The sequence below is a fragment of the Hylobates moloch genome, unplaced genomic scaffold (genome assembly GCF_009828535.3).
Source record: "Hylobates moloch isolate HMO894 unplaced genomic scaffold, HMol_V3 SCAFFOLD_5, whole genome shotgun sequence".
Lineage (NCBI taxonomy): Eukaryota > Metazoa > Chordata > Mammalia > Primates > Hylobatidae > Hylobates > Hylobates moloch.
The window spans coordinates 103,360,483-103,369,672 of NW_026652280.1; the positions used below are offsets into that span (position 1 = coordinate 103,360,483).

At 42.8% G+C, this 9,190-nt stretch overlaps 1 non-coding gene across 1 annotated transcript; it reads left to right on the top strand.

Moving 5' to 3' along the window:
- Positions 1-8,154: 8,154 nt before the first annotated feature.
- LOC116469983 (U6 spliceosomal RNA) lies at positions 8,155-8,258 on the top strand. The gene has a single exon (XR_004248430.1). It is a non-coding gene; the product is annotated as a U6 spliceosomal RNA (small nuclear RNA).
- The last annotated feature ends 932 nt before the right edge of the window (positions 8,259-9,190 follow it).

Consider the following 9,190-nt stretch of genomic DNA (forward strand, 5'->3'; position numbering starts at 1 on the left):
TCATTTTCAGGTACACCAATCAGACGTAGGTTTGGTCTTTTCACATAGTCCCAAATTTCTTGGAGGCTTTGTTCATTTCTTTTTATTCTTTTTTCTCTCAACTTCCCTTCTCGCTTCATTTCATTCATTTCATCTTCCATCACTGATACCCTTTCTTCCAGTTGATCGCATTGGCTACCGAGGCTTCTGCAATCTTCGCGTAGTTCTCGATACTTGGCTTTCAGCTCCATCAGCTCCTTTAAGCCCTTCTCTCCATCGGTTATTCTAGTTATCCATTCGTCTAATTTTTTTTCAAAGTTTTTAACTTATTTGCTATTGTTTTGAATTTTCTCCCATAGCTCAGAGTAGTTTGATCATCTGAAGCCTTCTTCTCTCAACTCGTCAAAGTCATTCTCCATCCAGCTTTGTTCCGTTGCTGGTGAGGAACTGCGTTCCCTTGGAGGAGGAGAGGTGCTCTGCTTTTTAGAGTTTCCAGTTTTTCTGCTCTGTTTTTTCTTCATCTTTGTGGTTTTATCTACTTTTGGTCTTTGATGATGGTGATGTACAGATGGGTTTTTGGTGTGGATGTCCTTTCTGTTTGTTAGTTTTCCTTCTCCCAGACAGGACTCTCAGCTGCAGGTCTGTTGGAGTTTGCTAGAGGTCCACTCCAGACCCTGTTTGGCTGGGTGTCAGAAGCAGTGGCTGCAGAACAGTGGATTTTCGTGAGACCACAAATTCAGCTGTCTGATAGTTCCTCTGGAAGTTTTGTCTCAGAGGAGTACCCGGCCGAGTGAGGTGTCAGTCTGTCCCTACTGGGGGGTGCCTCCCAGTTAGGCTGCTTGGGGGTCAGGGACCCACTTTAGGAGGCAGTCTGTCTGTTCTCAGATCTCCAGCTGCGTGCTGGGAGAACCACTACTCTCTTCAAAGCTGTCAGTCAGACATTTCAGTCTGCAGAGGTTCCTGCTGAATTTTTGTTTGTCTGTGCCCTGCCCCCAGAGGTGGAGCCTACAGAGGCAGGCAGGCCTCCTTGAGCTGTGGTGGGCTCCACCCAGTTCAAGCTTCCTGGCTGCTTTGTTTACCTAAGCAAGCCTGGGCAATGGTGGGCGCCCCTCCCCCAGCCTTGCTGCCGCCTTGCAGTTTGATCTCAGACTGCTGTGCTAGCAATCAGCGAGACTCCGTGGGCATAAGACCCTCTGAGCCAGGTGCGGGACACAATCTCCTGGTGTGCCATTTTCCAGGCCCATTGGAAAAGTGCAGTATTAGGGTGGGACTGACCCGATTTTCCAGGTGCCGTCTGTTACCCCTTTCTTTGACTAGGAAAGGGAACTCCCTGACCCCTTGCGCTTCCCGAGTGAGGCAATCCCTCGCCCTGCTTCGGCTCGTGCACAGTGCGCTGCACCGACTGTCCTGCACCCACTGTTTGGCACTCCCTAGTGAGATGAACCTGGTACCTCAAACGGAAATGCAGAAATCACCCGTCTTCTGTGTCACTCAGGCTGGGAGCTGTAGACCGGAGCTGTAGACCAGAGCTGTTCCTATTCGGCCATCTTCAATTTTTATTTATTATATTGGTCTGGAATGGTGGAGGCAGTTCCAGACACTTCATGTTGGCCTTCCTAACTATGATATTTCTTACCTCACAAACCAAAAAAACCAACCAGTTCTGCCAACTGTCAAATATGTCTATTCCAACTGTCCATTAAGGACTCATGAAATAACCACTAGGTGAGTCTGTAAACCTGGTAGACCTACTGAGAGTCAGACCTGGAGCTGGAATACAATTATTACCTACCCTCCACACCCTGCCACTCTAACAGAGGTCCATAATGGAGCTTCCGATCCTAGGGTGTCAATGTCAATGGACTCAATCCAACAGTGCTTTAAATGTTTGCATAGTCCTCTTTCTCTCATGTGTGTTATGAAAATAAAAGGTCATAAATCCCTGTGGGTTAGGATTGGGAAAATTACTACCTTATATACTCGTCATGGTGTCTCAGGGTCCTTTCTGCTAGAGACGTAGCCTCTTTAATAAGTTGTTTCCCGCTGAAAAATTGGCCCAAGAAGACTTCCACTTCTCCCAAGAAGGAAGTACAGCTACAGAAATTGCCTTCCCACCATACAACTATGAAACCAGATAAAATTATGGAAGAAATATTTATAGACAATGGAAAGCCGGTAGTGCAGAATTGTAACTGAGAAAAGGGAAACAAGGTGAGCCACATCATTGCCTCAGCTTACTGCCTAGAGTCAGTTTCCTGCACTGCAGAGAGGGGAGCTCCAATAGAGCAAGCAGTCTCACTGAGTGGAGAAAACAGAGATTAGAGTTGGTGGAGAATGCGTTGGCTAGAAATTAAGAGGGAAGTCCGGGCATTGTGGCTCACATCTGTAATCCCAGCACTTTGGGAGGCCGAGGCAGGTGGATCACCTGAGGTCGAGAGTTTGAGACTGGCCTGACCAACATGGAGAAACCCCGTCTCTACTAAAAATACAAAATTAGCTGGGTATGGTGGCGCATGCCTGTAATCCCAGCTACTTGGGAGGTGGAGGCAGGAGAATCGCTTGAACCTGGGAGGCAAAAGTTGCGGTCACCCGAGATTGAGCCATTGCACTCCAGCCTGGGCAACAAGAGCGAAACTCCATCTCAAAAAAAAAAAGAAAAAAAAGAAAAAGAAAAAGAAAAAGGAAAGGAAAGGAAAGGAAAAAAGGGAAAACAATGGAGACGAGGGAATGACACAGAGCGCTTTGGAGATCTGTCAAGAGGTCCCAGACCTCAAAACTTTGGCTGAATACTGATATGTACATTAATGAGGCAAAATTCCACAAGGCAGGGGGTTAAAAACAACAACAACAACAACAACAGAAAATGAAAGGCCAAACAATTCTCAGAACTTACACAAGATTGGGAATATTTTGTGTTCCTGACAGCCCATATGAATAGATCCTATAATACATGGGGCATCATATAGAGACTTTAAAAGGACTCGGTAGTGGACACTAGAATAAAGGCTGCTCTGGAGCCACCATGCAAAGCTTGAAAGCAAGCACTGATGATCAAACTTATACCAAGCATGCCAGAACCAAGTCCAACACTCATTAGAGAAATGCAACAAAACCTATCACTGAACAAAATAAAATTCCCAAGGTTTGACATTCAATTTAATATTATTGTACTGGATGTGGTGGCATGTACCTGTAGTCCCACCTACTCAGGAGGCTGAGGCAGGAGGATCACTTGAGGCCAGGAGTTTGAGGTTGTAATACACTATGATCACACCCAAGAAGAGCCACTGTACTTTAGCCTGGGCAACACAGTAAGACCCTGTCTGTTAAAGAAATGATTATAAAAAGAGATAGGAAAACATTACCCAGAACCAAAAGAAACAGTCCCAGAAATGTGGAATTAGTAGACAGGACATTAAAAGAGATATACATATGCGTTGTTTTTTTTTTGAGATGGAGTTTCGCTCTTGTTGCCCAGGCTGGAGTGCAATGGCGTGATCTCAGCTCACTGCAACCTCCGCCTCCCTGGTTCAAGTGATTCTCCTGCCTTAGTCTCCCCAGTGGCTGGGATTACAGGCACCCGCCACCATGCCCGGCTAATTTTTTTTAGTAGAGATGGGGTTTCACCATATTGTCCAGGCTGGTCTCAAACTCCTGACCTCAGATGATCCTCCCACCTTGGCCTCCCAGAGTGCTGGGATTACAGGTGTGAGCCATCGCACCTGGCCTGCATGTTCTTAAGAATGAAATAAAGGAAATGAAAGTAGACCCTTATTTCATACCATATATAAATATCAACTCAAAATGGGGAAAAGACTTACATGTAAGACCGAAACAGTAAAACTACCAGATGAAAACATAGGGGGAAAGCTCCATGACATTGGTCTGAAAAATGATTTTTTAGATATGAGTCCAAAAGCACAGGCAACAAAATCAAAAGTAGACAAACAGAATTGCATCAAAATAAAAAGCCTCTGCACAGCAAAGCAAAAAATCAACAGAGCAAAGAGACATCCTACCCAGTGGGAGAAAATATCTACAAACTGTACATCTGACAAGGGGTTAATATCCAAAATATATAAGGAACTCTAACAACTCAATAGCAAGAAAGCAAACGACCTGATTTTAAAAATGGGCAAAGGGCCGGGTGCAGTGGCTCATGCCTATAATCCCAGCACTTTGGGAAGCCAAGGCAGGTGGATCACTTGAAGTCAGGAGTTTGGGACCAGCCTGGCCAACATGGTGAAACTCCGTCTCTACTAAAAATACAAAAATTAGCCAGGCGTGGTGGTGCACGCCTGTAATCCCAGCTACTAGGGAGGCTGAGGCAGGAGAATCACTTGAACCCGGGAGGCAGAGGTTGCGGTGAGCTGAGATCGTGCCATTGCACTCCAGTCTGGGCAACAAGAGCAAAACTCCATCTCTAAAAAAAAAAAAGAGAGAGAAAATAGATTTTATGTGCTCTTACCACATACAAAAAATGATAAGTACATGAGGTAATACATGTGTTAATTAGCCAGGTTTAGCCATTCCACAATGTATACATATATCAAAACATCATGTTGTACCCTATAAATATATGCGAGTTTTATCTGTCAATTAAAAAAAATAAAAACAGACCAAGTCAGGAGAAAAAGTTCAAAAAAGGAGTTTTACTATTAACTTCACTAAGGCATCAGAGGAGACATAGTATTTTAGTTCTGAACTTAAAAATATGTGAAACTAGGGGTTATAGAAATAAATATTTCGCAATTTTCCTAGTTGTCTTTTTGTAAAGGTTAACAGATACATACTGAATTAAATTTAAAATGAACATATTTAATCTGTCTGTTAAATAATGTAAAGAAAAACAAAAATATAATGAGGAGAGAAATGGAAGGTATTTTTAAAAGGCCAAAATGGAACTTCTTGAGATGAAAAATATAATATCTGAAATGGAAAATACACTGGATGGAACTTCTGCCTCTGGGAGGATGGGGTAATGTACTTTCACCACTCCTAGAACAACCATAAACCCTGGAAATTATTTATTAAACATAAGAAGACTTTGAAAGGTGGAGAAAAGAAAGCAGACTGGATAGAAACCTCAAGACCCAAGAAACACCACAGTGGTGAGTTTTCCGAGTTTTCTTTTTGCTTCATTTATTCCACACTTGGAGCTGAAGAAACCAGCAACCAGGAAATGTCAATGGGCACAGACCAAAAAGAAAAAGAAAAGCTCCAACAAAAGCCTGTTTCTGCTAGCCAAAGGCAAGAGGCAGTCTGCAAGACAGGAACTTTTTTTTTCGCGCAGATAGATTTTTTTGAGACGGAGTCTCGCTCTGCCGCCCAGGGTGGAGTGCAGTGGCGCAATCTCGGCTCACTGCAAGCTCCGCCTCCCGGGTTCATGCCATTCTCCTGCCTCAGCCTCTCCGAGTAGCTGGGACTACAGGCGCCCGCCACCACGCCCGGCTAATTTTTTTTTTGTATTTTTAGTAGAGACGGGGTTTCACCGTGGTCTCGATCTCCTGACCTCGTGATCCGCCCGCCTCGGCCTCCCAAAGTGCTGGGATTACAAGCGTGAGCCACCGCGACAGGAACTTTTAGCCATGCTACAGGGTGCCTAGATTAAACTTTATTCTGGGTGGTCTGTGAGGTGTTTCTGGATGAGATTAGCTTTTGAATCCATGGACTCAGTAAAGCAGATTACTCTCCCCGGTGTGAGTGGACATCATCCAATCTGTTGAGGGCCTGAATAGAACAGAAAGGCAAAGGAAGGATAAATGTCCCTGTTTTGCTTTCTACCTGCCTACCTGAGCTGGGACATCAATCTTCTCTTGCTCTTGGACTGGAATTTACACCACTGGCTCCCTTAGTTCTCAGGCTTTCGGACTCAGACTGGCATTACACCATGGACTTTCCTGGGGCTCTAGTTTGCAGATGGCAGATCATGGGATTTCTCAGCCTCCATAATCACATGAGCCAATTTATACATATATTCCATTGGTTCTATTTCTCTGGAGAATTCTATTATAGTGGCCCTACCCCAACCCATGCCAAAACTAAGTGGGAAACCTAGACTTCCACTCTCAAGGTTGTAACAGGCCACCCCAATACCCTTACCAGAGTGGTGTCACACAAGGCAAGTAGGGAAGTGGGACTTTTGTGCCAGCCAGCCAGTAATGAGCCCTCCTCTCTGTGTGCATGGTGGCGATAAAGACTGTGGTGTCAGTGGGGAACCTGAACATCCATCTGGCAGAAATGAGGTACACCTCTGCTTTCCTGCTCGGTTGGTATCAGAGGAGGCCTTGTAGAGAGTCAGGACTTTAACCATCACCCAGAGGTAATGAGGCCACCTCTACCACCATATCAGTAGACACCATGTGGGGCTGGAACAAGCAGCCCTATCCAGCAGTAAGGAGGAGACCTGTCCCGCTTGAGTGTCAACAGAGGTACAGTGGGAAATCTGAACTTCTACCTTCACCTGGCAGCGATGAAATGACACCCCCTCTCATGCCAAAGCAGTGACAGACAAAGTTAGTTAAAACAAAAGTTTTAAATTAAGATCCAAAGTCTTATAACATAATACAAAAATGTCCAGATCTCAAACTGAATGAAAAAAGGCAATAGAGGTCAACACTGAGATGGCAGCTATATTCGAATATCTGACAAAGATTTTAAAGCAGCTATGATAGAAATGCTTCAAGAAGCAGTTATGAAAACACTTGAAAAAAGTGAAAAAATATACAACTTCAGTAAAGAAACAGAAGGTATAAGGAAGAACCAAATAGAAATTTTAAAACTGTAAAATACAATAACCAAATAGAAAAGCTCAGTGGATAGGCTCAATGGCAGAATAAAGAGAACAAAAGGAAGAATCAGCATACCATAAGGTAGAACAATAAAAACTACTCAATCTGAACAACAGAGAAAATAGAGTAAGAAAGTGAATAGAGCCCCAGGGACCTGAGAGACGGTAACAAGAGATCTAACATTCCTGTCACTGGAGTCCCAGAAGAAGAAACAAAAGAAGGCAGGGCTGAAAAAGTACACCAAGAAATAATGACTGAGAACTTCCCAAGTTTGTCAAGAGACATAAACATAGTGATTCATAAACATAGTGATTCAAAAAGCTGAGGAAGGCCGGGTACAGTGGTTCATGCCTGTAATCTCAGCACTTTGGGAGACAGAGGAAGGCAGACTGCTTGAGGCCAAGAGTTCAAGACCAGCCCAGGAAATATGGTAAGACCCCATCTCTGAAAAAAAACCAAACCAAAAAAAAAAAAAAAAAAACCACACACACAAAAAATTAGCCAGGTATGGTGGTATGCACCTGTGGTCCCAGCTGTGAGAGGATCACTCAAGCCCAGGAGGTCAAGGCTGCAGTGAGCTGTAATCACACCACTGCACTCCAGCCTGGGAAACAGAGTGAGACTCTCTCAAAAAAGAAAGAAAAAGTGCTGAGGAAACCTCAACCAAGATAAACCCAAATAATCTGTGCCAAGACATGTAAAAATTAAACTTCTGAAATCAAAGAAAAAAACTCTTGAAAATGTCACTATAAGGAAACAAATAATTCAGTGACAATGGACTTCTCATCAGAAATCATGGAGGCCAGAAGGAATTGGTACAATATTTTTCAAGGGCTGAAGGAAAATAGCAGTCAATTCAGAATTCTATACCCAGAAAGAAATAGAATTCTATACCCAGAAAGAAATAGAATTCTATACACAGAAAGAAAAATCCTCCAGGAATGAAGAGGAAACTAAGACATTATCAGAAGTTTTCTTAGGAAAGCGAAAAGTAGACCTACTCTAAAAGTGGCTAAAGGAGATTCTCTAAATGGAAAGGAAACAATGAAAAAAGAAATCTTGAAACATTAGGAAGAAAAGACACAGTTAGCAAAAAATATCAGAAAATCGATAGACGTTTCTTCTGAATTTTCTAAACTATGTTTGACAGTTGAAGCAAAAATTACAACACTTTCTGATTTTATTCTAAAGGTATGTAGAGGGAATTTTTTTAGAAATTATAAATTAGAGAGGGAAAAGGGACAAAGAGAGGGTTTCCATACTTCACTCATACTGGTAAAATAATGAAAACAGTAGGCTACAATAAGTTATGTGTATATATAATATAATACCTAGAACAACCAATAAGAAAGCTATACAAATATACTCAAAAACACTGTAGAAAGTGCTCACTTCAGCAGTACATATATTAAAATTGGAATGATACAGAGATTAGCATGGCCTTTGTGTAAGGATAACATGCAAATTTGTGAAGCGCTCCATATATTTTTTAAATGCCATAGATAAATCAAAATAGAATTCTAAAAAATGTTCAAGTAATCTTTAGGAGGTAGGGAAAAGAAAACAAAGAAACAAAAATCAGAAAAAAAACAAAAACAAAAAATGGCAGACTTAAGCCCTAACATACCAATAACTACATAAAGATTAGTAGAATGAATTAAAAAGCATGACCCAAACTATGTACTCTCTACAGGAAACTTACTTTAAATATAATGATATGGGCAGGCTGAAAGTAAAAGGATGGGGAAAGTTATATCATGCAGACATTAACCAAATTAGCTGGGCTTGGTGGCAGGCACCTGTAACCCAAGCTACTCAGGAGGCTGAGGCAGGAGAATCACTTAAACCTCGGAGGCGGAGATTGCAGTGACCCGAGATTGTGCCACTGGACTCCACTCTGGGTGACAGAGCAAGACTCTGTCAAAAAGAAAAAAAAAGCCACAAGTGGTGGCTCACACCTGTAATCCCAGCACTTTGGGAGGCCAACGCAGCCAGATCACTTGAGGTTAGGAGTTCGAGACCAGCCTGGCCAACATGGTGAAACCTCATCTCCACTAAAAAATAAAAAAATTAGCCAGACATGGTGGTGGGCACCTGTAAGACCAGCTACTCAGGAGATCGAAGCACAAGAATCGCTTGAACCTGGGAGGCGGAGGTTGCAGTGAGCCGAGATGGTACCACTGCACTCCAGCCTGGGTGATGGAGTGAGACTCTGTCTCAAAAAAAGATAAACATTAACCAAAGGAAAGCAAAAGCGGCTATACTAATAACAGGTAAAGTAAACTTCAAAGCAAAGAAAATTATCAGAGACAAAAAGGATCATCATATAATGACAAAAAGCATCAGTCCATCAATAAGACATAACGATCCTGAATGCATATGCACCAAACTAAGGAGCTGAAAAATGTGTGAGGCAAAAA